Raw genomic sequence first — 11,027 nt, forward strand, 5'->3', positions numbered from 1 at the left:
TTTCACAATGGTTTGCCACCAGAACATAGGTTTCATGAAAACCACCACTAAATCTAAGCCAAAATAGGAAAGGAAAAAATTAAATGCTGTCACTGCGTTTGTAGTTTTCACCAAGTCTATCACTACTGGTCATCTAATCTACAAATGCGGTGGGATTGACAAAAGAACCATTGGAAAGTTTGAGAAGGTGGCTCTTTCAAGTACACCTGGGTCTTCAATAAACTGAAAGCTTCGTGTGAGTGTGGTGTCTCCTTGTAGAAATTTGAGACCTGCCAAGTATCATGTGACCATCATTGGTGCCCCAGGACACAAAGACTTCATCAAAAACATGATGACAGGCACATCTCAGGCTGACTGTTCTGTCCTGATTGTTGCTGCTGGTGTTGGTGAGTTTGAAGCAGGGGTCTCCAAGAATGGACAGACCTATGAGCATGCACTTCTGGCTTACACACTGGATGTGAAACAGCTAATTGTTGGTGTTAACAAAATGGATTCCACTGAGCTGCCCTACAGCCAGAAGAGATATGAGAAAATTGTTAAAGAAGTCAGCATGTACATTAAGAAAGTTGGCTACAACCCTGAAACAGTAGCATTTGTGCCAATTTCTGGTTGGAATGTTGACAAGGTGCTTTAGCCATGTGCTAACATCTCTAGGTTCAAAGAATAGAAAGTCACCCATAAAGATGGCAATGCTGGTGTAACCACACTGCTTGAAGCTCTGGATTGCATCCTGCCACCAACTCATCCAACTGAGAAATTCTATGTCTGCCCCTCCAGGATGTCTACAAAATTGGTGGTATTGGTACTGTCCCTGGGCTGACTGGAGATTAGTGTTCTCAAACCCTGCATGGTGGTCACCTCTGCTCCAGTTGGTGTTACAACTGAAGTAAAGGCTGTTGAAATGCTCCATGGTGGTTTGAGTGAAGCTCTTCCTGGGGACAATGTGGTCTTCCATGTAAAGAATTTTTCTATTAAAAGATGGTTGTCATGGCAATGTGGCTGGTGACAACAATGGTGACCCACCAGTGGAAGCAACTGGCTTCACAGCTCAGGTGATTATCTGGAACCATTCAGGCGAAACCAGTGCTGAATATGCACCTGTGCTTGATTGTCACATAGCTCATATTGAAAATTTGCTGAGCTAAAGGAGAAGGCTGTCATTCTGGGGAAAATCTGGAAGAAGGCCCAAAGTTTTAAATCTGGTGATACCGTCATCATTGATATGGTTCCTGGCAAGCCCATCCATGTTGAGAGTTCCTCTGATTATCTTCCTCTGGGTTGTTTTGCTGTTCATGACATGAGGCAGGCAGTTGCTGTTGGTGTCATCAAAGCGGTGGACAAGAAAGCAGCTGAAGCTGGTAAAGTTACCAAGTCTGCCCAGAAAGCTCAAGGCTAAATGAACATTATCCCCAACACCTGCCATCTCAGTTTAATCAGTGATGGAAGAACAGTCTCAGAACTGTTTCTTTGAATTGGCCATTTAAGTTTAATCAAAAGACTGGTTAATGATTACAAAATTGAAAAATATGAAGGTTTGCATCATAAAACATTCAGAAGGAAAGGAGAATGTTTTCTTGTGCACGATTTGTGTGTGTGTGTGTGACAGCTTTTAAGTTAGTTTTTCAAATCAGCACTTTTTAATGGAAACAACTTGACCAAATATCTGCCACAGAATTTTGAGGTCCACTACAACAAAGTTCAAAGTGAAAAAAATTACTTAAGTATTTCATTGAAAATGACCTCAGCTGATCTCTTCTAATTTTCTAAATCCAAATCCTATATCATTAATTAATTAATTTCATTTTCAGATCATTTTTTTCTCTTTCTCCATCTTCCTCCCTCTTTTCTGTACCCTCAGGTCACCATCCTTTGAACATCCCACTAATGTTTAAACCAAAGAAAGAACGAGATTGACTCCCTCAATGGATAATTGAGAGATTGAGAGGCATCAATGGTACCTGAGCCTGTTGTTAGATGTTCTTGCAGAAAGTTTGGTGAAAAAACTAGTTGGCTAGAATTAGTCTTGGGTTTGGTACATTTCCAATATCTATGCTTTTCCTGGTTGTCATTAGCATAAGTATTTGAGAATCAACAACTAAAAGAATTTGAAAAACTTATTGACTGAAGATTTTTGTCAGACACTCCATTTCAATTGGCATCTTTCACTCTTTAAAAGGTCTGATTTTAAATAGCACTTTCTTCTTTTATTCTACTGAATTTCAGTTATGTGCAAGACCTGTAGGAAAATGCAAAGATGAATAGGACACAGTTCCTATCCTTACAGCTGAAAACAGTACAAGGAGTTTAGCTTAAGGCTGACCAAAAGATAAATAATAACACAGCTAAAATAATAGTAAAAGAAAACATTAAACAAGAAAGGATGCACACACACCCTGTTTAATTTTCAGGTTACCATGACATACAGAATATGCCAAAAGAAGTCTGAGGAAAGAGAATGCTTTGGGGGATGTGGTCAGGGGAGGATGCAAGGTTTGGGAGACGAGTTAAAATCAGAGATGCTTCTGGAAGAAGTTGGGAGACAGAATTGCGAGGGAAGGTATTTTAGGTGGAGCATATATGGGTAAATAGGGCTGGCATGTGAGGTTGTGCAATGCACAACTCAAGAGGTTGGCATTCACATCATATTCTCTGTTCAGAACACAATCTGTGTGGTTATTGGTGGTGATTGTGGTACAACAGTCTAAGAGATATCTAGTAAATAACCTCCTGATGAGATAAGGAGTAGACTTGCTATCACAGTGTAAGTTCTCAGGTGTCTGGGGCTGAATTTTTGTCTTTAAATCTTCAGAGTTTTGCACAGTTTCTGGCACATATTAGGTACTTGATACACTTTTCCCAAATGAATTAACTATAACTCAGTATTGTCCAAACCCTACCAGTTTGTTTGTACAAATAACAGTGAGCTCACAGAATGGAAATACCTTGTATTTCTTTGATAACTGGATAATGTTGGGCCTCAGCTCCAGAACTGTTCCTCTTGCAAGTCATTTCAGTTACTTCTGGGACCTTAAGGGGCATTTCACAAGTGCTGTGCACTGTCCTCTGTTGTTCTTACATTCAGATCTTTTTCCAGTGTTTTCAAAGTAGCAGCACCGCAGTCATGCCTATTCTGCAGAGCTACCATCCCTTCTGTGAGTATGTTGTGTCTGCCCAGGTATTTAACTCTAATGCACCCCAAAGCTGCAATAGTGTAAGCCATGATGGTGTCATGCTCCCTTCTGACTCCTGGGTTAAAGCCTTATTATTTCTATGAAGCGGTGGGAGAGAATGGCCTTTGCCTTTCCAGGGTCATACACACATGCGAGTGTGCGCGCGCACACACACACACACACACACACACACGAAGCTAAATTGTACTTCTCATGTATGACAAAACCCTCCTTAAAACACTGTTTTCAACCAATCCAAAAGAACCTATGCACCCCAATGTTCATAGCGGCACAATTTACAATGGCCAAGTGTTGGAAGCAACCTAGGTTCCCATCAGTAAATGAATGGATCATAAAACTATGGTGCATTTACACAATGGAATTCTATGCAGCAGAAAGAAAGAAGGAGCTCCTACCCTTTGTGACAGCATGGATGGAACTGGAAAGCATTATGCTGAGTGAAATAAGCCAGGTGGTGAAAGACAAATACCATATGATATCACTTTTAACAGGAACCTAAACAACAAAACAAAGAAACAAGTAAAATATAACCAAAGACACTGAAATAGAGAACAGGCTGACAATGACCAGAGGGGAGAGGGGAGGGAATTTCAGGGGAAGAGGGGAAGGGTTTACATGAACAAGTATAAAGGACACATGGACAAAAACTAGGGGGGTGGGTAGAAATGGGAGGGAGGTGAGGAGGACTGGGTGGGTGGGCTGGGATGGGAGTAAAAGACAGAAAACTGTACTTGAACAACAATTAAAATAAAAAATGTTATAAAAAACATAGCCATATAAATAAGAAAAACTATAGAGGAGACAGAGTTTTATTTGGGACTCCTCATATTCTCCTTTCCCAACAAGTGTCCCAGATATTAAGTAGGGAATCAGTTTGGTTAATTAATTCATATCCTAGAGGTAGCATCTTCCATAAATCCCAAAAAGAGGGAGGGTGGGGAGTGACTAGTGGTAGAAGTTCAGGGATCTGTAGCAGTATGGGACAAGGGTTGTGGTCTTTTGAATATGAATCCTCGCCCCTAACATTTGTAGCTACATCCTTAAGAGAACACATCATTACCCAGAGTTTATTTTGGATACAAATGGCTCAAGGCTTTTGCTCCATTGAATATTCTGTACATTTCAGTCAAAGAGATCATTGTGGAAAACTTGCACTGGACACATATAGGTGTGGCCTACAGATATCTACCCACCATCATTTTTAAGCACTCTCTTCCCAAAAGCCAGAAATCCCTGGATTTCTGGATAGAATCCTCTTACCAAGAATTTCTAAGCAATCTGAAGATCAACTTTCACCTCTTCAAATAACTTCTAATTATTCTGGAGTGGGTGACAACACTATCTCCACTTGGGATTGTGTTTGCCAATCTAGTGGCTCCTGAAGAGAGTTTACTATTATATATTTTATTTCTGTGGATACAACTTCCACTAATATAAAGAAGAAAAATTTATATTAGTGGAAGTTATATGATCATAACATGTATAAAAGACCCATGGACCAAGACAACAGAGGGAGGATTGAATGTGGGAGGTGGGGGTGGGTAGGGCAGGGGAGAGAAATGGTGGGAAAATGGGGACAACTGTAATCGAATAACAATAAAAAGGGAAAAAATAAAGAAGAAAAATTTAAAGTGTGTGATTGTAACCCTAGCCACTTTGTAATCTATGGTGTATTTAAAAGTCATTCATGCTATGGCTAAAGAAAACAGCATTAAAATGCAAAGAGAACCAACTGTATGGGAAAACATATTTGCCAATGATACCTTGGACAAGGGTTTGATTTCCAAAATATATAAAGAACTCAAACAACTCCACTCCAGGAAGACAAACAACCCAATTAAAAAATGGACAAAAGACTTGAACAGACACTTCTCCAAGGAGGACATACAGAGGGCTCAGAGACATATGAAAGGATGCTCAGCATCACTAGCCATCAGAGAGATGGAAATTAAAACCACAATGAGATACCACTTCACACCAGTTAGAATGGCCATCATAAACAATTCATCAAACAAGTGTTGGAGAGGATGTGGAGAAAAGGGAACCCTAGTGCACTGTTGGTGGGATTGCAAACTGGTGCATCCACTGTGGAAAACAGTGTAGAATCTTCTCAGAAAACTAAAAATGGAACTGCCTTTTGACCCAGCAATTCCACTGCTGGGATTATATCCTAAGAGCCCTAAAACACCAGTCCCAAAGAACATATGCACCCCAATGTTCATAGCAGCACAATTTACAATAGCCAATTGCTGGAAGCAACCTAAGTGCCCATCAGTAAATGAATGGATCAAAAATCTATGGTATATTTACACAATGGAATACTACACAGCAGAGAGAAAGAAGGAGCTCCTGCCCTTTGACACAGCATGGATGGAACTGGAGAGCATTATGCTCAGTGAAATAAGCCAGGTGGTGAGGGACAAACACCATATGATCTCACCTTTAACAGGAATTTAATCAACAAAAGAAAAAAGCAAACTAAATATAACCAGAGACATTGAAATTAAGAACAATCTGACAGTAACCAGAGCGGAGGTTGAAGGGGATAATGGGGGGAAGCATTTTCAGGAACAAGTATAAAGGACACATGGACAAAACCAAGGGCGAGGGGGTGGAAGCAAGGGAGAGAAGTGGGTTTGACTGGGGTGGCGGGGAGTGGTGGAGGGTAAATGCAGACAACAGTAATTGGACAACAATAAAATATTTTTTTAAATCATTCATGTTAGGTGGCACTAGAGCAAAAAGTTTATTGATGTTGTGTAATTCTCTGAAAGTCACAAAAAACACCAAATCTTGTCTCAGTTTGAAAACTGTCTGACTCTGGAACAGACAAATATGACCATCCCATGTCTGGGGACTGGATTAGAATTCATGAAACATGTATTCCTCATTCTCTCTGCCCACATCTTATAGCCTTAGAGAAGGGAGTTTCCAGGAGCCTCCTTATAATATATGACACTGACTACTCACCTTGGACCATTAGAGTTTAGGAAAGAATGAACTTAGTAAGAGCTTTGAGCTAACTGGAACTAACAAACTTGTCCACCAATAATGCTCAAATGTGTAGTCTTCATGAATACAAATGTTGTAGCCAATACTTCTGACATTTCAGGAGCCTGGGAAATGCCAGTGGGTTTCTACTGTCTGAGGCAGAGCTTCCTCTGAGGAAGTCCTCCCGAAATGGCAAGTGTTTTTTTTTTTTTTTTCCCACTGCTTGAAGGTCAAACCAAATCACTTCTTCCTCAAATAGATTTCACTTTTGATGTCCACGTTAGAATATGTATTTATTGATGAAATCAGTTGAGGGTATGAGGCTGACTCAGGCTTACCCAAGTTCCCCTGTTTATTTAGTACCAGAAATATTTAAATCAGAGCTGACCTTGAAATAGCAACTCTTTGAAAAATGGCTCAGCACTGACTCCTGAGAATCTCCTGTAGCCAATCTTCTTACTTTTCTGTTCCTGTGGTCATTGATTAGAAAGTCTACAGCAATATATGCCACATGTCCGATATTTTCATTTTCACTGATAAACATTATTACACCACATTAAATTCTAGAATACATGAGGGCTGATGAGAATCCCTATATCTTAAATCCCTAACCTCACTGAAAGAATATGTCAGAATTTTATCTCTTGCACTGAGATACTTAAAAATTGGCCTGTATGAATGTGTTTGCTCAAGAGATATTCAAAGTGCAAAATTGTTCATAAATGTTATTCAGATAAGAAGAATGCCATATTATTCTCTCCTCATTTCATGTACTATGATAAAGCCAACTTGATCATTCTAACTATGACAGCACACCCTTGACTCTCAAACTTCTCGCCTTGAGGTCCAGTTGCCTGCTATAACTCTCCTCCTCAATGTTTCATGAAAACCCCAAACGCAGTGGGGCTAAAAGATAATTCAAACTTATTCTGCCTGCCATCTTCATCTTAGTTAGTTTTTCAAATTGGAAAACCAAGGCAGCTTCAACCTGAATCTTGGCTTCTCACCTTCCTCCCTGAACAACATGAGCTTCAGCACATGCTCCAGCTTCTCCACAAGCTACTGGACCCTGGACTCTGTGCAGTCACCCAGCTACCTGGTCCAGCCTGCCAGCAGCACAGCCAGTGTCTATGCAGGCAGCAGAGGCTTGGGCTTCCAGATCTTCATGTTCCACTCCACCAGTGTGTGGGGAAGCTGGGGATCTGGAGGCCTAGCTGCAGGGATGGCCAGGGGCCTGGTGGGCATAAGGGGCATTCAGAGTGAGGAGACTATGCAATCCCTAACAACCATCTGGCCTCCTACCTGGAGAAGGTGAGAAGCCTGGAGGATGATAATGTGAAACTGGAGATCAAAATCCAGGCACACTTAGAGAAGAAGGGATCCTACATCAGAGACCAGGTGTATTATTTCAACACCATCAAAAACTTGAGGGTTCAGATCTTTGCAAATTCTGTAGACAATGCCTGCATCATTCTGCAGATTGACAATGCTCATCTTGCTGCTGATGACTTCAGAATCAAGTATGAGACAGAGCTGGCCATGTGCCAGTCTGTGGAGAATGACATCAGTGGGCTCTGAAAGGTCGTTGATGACACCAATATCACTCAGATGCAGCTGGAGACAGAGATCGAGGCTGTCAGGGAGGAGCTGCTCTTCTTGAAGAAGAACCATGATGAGGAAGTAAATGGTCTACAAAACCAGACTGCCAATTCTGTGTTGACTGTGGGGTTGGATGCCCCCAAATCTCAGGACCTAGGCAAAATCATGGCAGACATCTTGACCCAGTATGACAAGCTGGCTCAGAAGAACTGAGAGGAGCTGGACAAGTACTGGTCCCATCAGATTGAACAGAGCACCACAGTGGTCACCTCGCAGACCACTGCTGAGACATTCATGGAGATGAGACATACAGTCCAGTCATTGGAGCTTGACCTGGACTCAATGAGGAATCTGAAGGCCAGTTTGGAGAACAGCCTGAGGGAAGGGAAGACATGCTATGCCATGCAGGTGGAACAACTCAGTGGGATCCTGCTGCACCTGAAGTCAGAGCTGGCCCAGACCTGGGCAGAGGGGTAGTGCTAGGCCCAGGAATATGAGGCCCTGCTGAACATCAAGGTCAAGCTGGAGGCTCAGATGGCCCCCTACTGCAGCCTTCCTGAAGAAGGGGAGGACTTCAATCTTGTTGATGCCCTGGACAAGAGCCCCTCCTTACAAATCATCCAAAATACTACAACTCACAGGATTGTGGATGGCAGAGTGGTGTCTGAGGTCAATGACACCCAAGGCTTGAGGCATTAAAGGCAGTAGAAATGGGGCATCCCATGGCAAGGAAGAAGACCAATAAAAAGTTCATTGAAATATTTTTTAAAAGGAAAACCAAGAGGCATTTACCCTCAAGTCTCCCTCTCATTCATTCTTAAGTGTGCCATTGGCCACTGTACACTGCAAATTCTCCTGATGAAATGCCTCTTAGATTAGTCCACATCCTCCCTGTCTGTGTTCAGGGACTTGTATTTTTTTTTCTGGATGGCTTCAGCAGCCTCCTGCAGAGTCCTCTTGCCATCTTCCTCTCCTAGAGAGTCCAGAACACACACCTGATAATGTCATTTCTCTGCTCTGAAATTGAGGTTGTTGGGAGATTAAAATCTAGATTCCTTGGCTTCACATTCACCGTTCTTTTTAGCCTAGCCCAGTCACTTCTGCAGCCTAATTTTCTGACAAGTCACAGCCCCCCTCCTTCCGTACCCCTTGACTCTAGCCATGGTCAGCTTTTCACCATTCTAGAAATAAGACTGTTTTTTTCCCCACACTCATTTTGGCTTAGCTCATTCTCTCTCTCGCAAATGCCTCCTCCCTCCCATTTCTGCTGATCCAAATGCTGTTCATTCTTCAATACTCAGTTCAAATGTATCTTCCCAGGAGAAGCTTTCAATGATCTGGTTCCTCAACCCCACCCCAAGGTAATGATTCCACCATCCACATTGCCTCAGCATTTTATTCACACCTCTATGTCAATAGAACTCTCACCCATCATATGTGAACACTTTACATAAGTCTTCCTGTCTTATAATTCATTCTATCCCTGGCTCTCAGTAGCATTCAATAATTGATTAGTGGATGGATGAATGGATTGATTGGTAAAGTTTAAATTTAGGAGAGTTGGCAGACATTGGAGAGAAAAGACAGTGAGAAAGTGGAGAAAAACTCAGAAATTATATCTCCTCATTCCTTCACTTCTAATCCATTATTCAATTCATCCACTTTGCTTCAAATGCAGTTACAGTGGAATTGATCTTAATACTCTCATGCTTCTGTATTTAAGAAGTTAGGAAATTAAGTCAATTTTCCATATCTGCTCACTAAATTTATGAAAAACATTTTCCTACAGCTTGTTAGGGAAAACTGTATTTCCCTTTTAAAATTTTATAGCAAACAAAAGTGCTATGAGCAACTTTCTCTTCTAGCCGAGATGGAATAACAGAGAGATTTATCCCCTATCTTAAAAAACTAAGGAATTGGACAGAGTATATGAAGCAATGGTTATCTTTTTTTTTTTAAAGATTTTATTTATTTATTTTTAGAGAGGGAAAGGAGGGGGGAGAGAGAGAGAGAGAGAGAGAGAGAGAGAGAGAGAGAGAGAGAGAAACATTAACGTGCGGTTACTGGGGGTTATGGCCTGCAACCCAGGAATGTACCCTGGCTGGGAATCGAACCTGGGACACTTTGGTTCCCAGCCCGTGCTCAATCCACTGAGCTACGCCAGCCAGGGCTGAAGCAATGGTTTTCAAAACATTGAATAGCAGTCAAATAAAAACAGTGATCCTTGAAAGACAGGGAACAAAGGAGGTGAGCCCTATGATTACCCTTGCTTACTGCCTGAAGAAGGAATACAGGCCACAGTGCAGGGAGGGAAAATTCAAGGAGGGGGCAGAAAACTCTTTGAGTTGAAGAAATGGAGCTTAGAGTCAAGGATGATCAAGGCAACTAAAGTTCACAGTGTAGGGACAAGAGAGGTGTACAGAGAAAAATTCAGAACTACAGAGGGTCCCCTTTAAGTACAGTAGTCCCTCTTATCCACAGTTTTATATTCTGCAGTCTCAATTACTTGCAGTCAACCACAGACCAAAAATATTAAATGGAAAATTCCAGAAATGAACAATTCATAAATTTTAAATTGCATGCTGTTCTGAGTAGTGTGATGAAATCTGGATCTGTCCTGCTCTATCCTCCCTGGAACGTGAATTGTACCTTTGTTCTGCACATCCATGCTTCCCACCCATTAGTCACTTAGTAGTTGTCTGAGTTTTTAGATTGACTGTCACAGTATCCCAGTACTTGTGTTCAAGTAACCTTTATTTAACTTCATAATGGCCCCAAAGCACAAGAATAGTGATGCTAGAAATTTAGACATGCCAAAGAGGAGCCATAAGTTACTCCCTTTAAGTGAAAAGATGAATATAGTACAATAAGATATTTAGAGAGAGAGAAAGAGAAAGAGAGCACAATGAGTACTCTCAGTACAATAAGATATTTTGAGAGACCACATTCACATAATTTTTAGAGTACATTGTTATAATTGATCTTTTGTATTATTGTTAATTTTTCATCGTGCTTAATTTATAAATTAAACTTTATCATAGGTATCAATATTTAGGAAAACTATAGTATATATAGGGTTCAGCACTATCTGCAATTTCAAGCATCTACTGCAGGGATTGGAACATATTCCCTATGGACAAGAGAGGACTACTGTATTCAGGAAAGTACTGACTAGCATGAGCATGTGAGGAAATTGTGTGAAGGTGTGGAAAGGACCATCCAATAGGTTTAGATAAAAGAAACAAT

The 11,027-nt window shown here is 41.1% G+C and overlaps 2 pseudogenes; both read left to right on the top strand.

Moving 5' to 3' along the window:
* Nucleotides 1-266: 266 nt before the first annotated feature.
* On the top strand, nt 267-1,411 carry LOC114505692 (annotated as a pseudogene).
* A 5,753-nt stretch (nt 1,412-7,164) lies between these two features.
* LOC114505472 lies at nt 7,165-8,506 on the top strand (annotated as a pseudogene).
* The last annotated feature ends 2,521 nt before the right edge of the window (nt 8,507-11,027 follow it).

The sequence above is a fragment of the Phyllostomus discolor genome, chromosome X (assembly GCF_004126475.2).
Source record: "Phyllostomus discolor isolate MPI-MPIP mPhyDis1 chromosome X, mPhyDis1.pri.v3, whole genome shotgun sequence".
Taxonomy (NCBI): Eukaryota; Metazoa; Chordata; class Mammalia; order Chiroptera; family Phyllostomidae; genus Phyllostomus; species Phyllostomus discolor.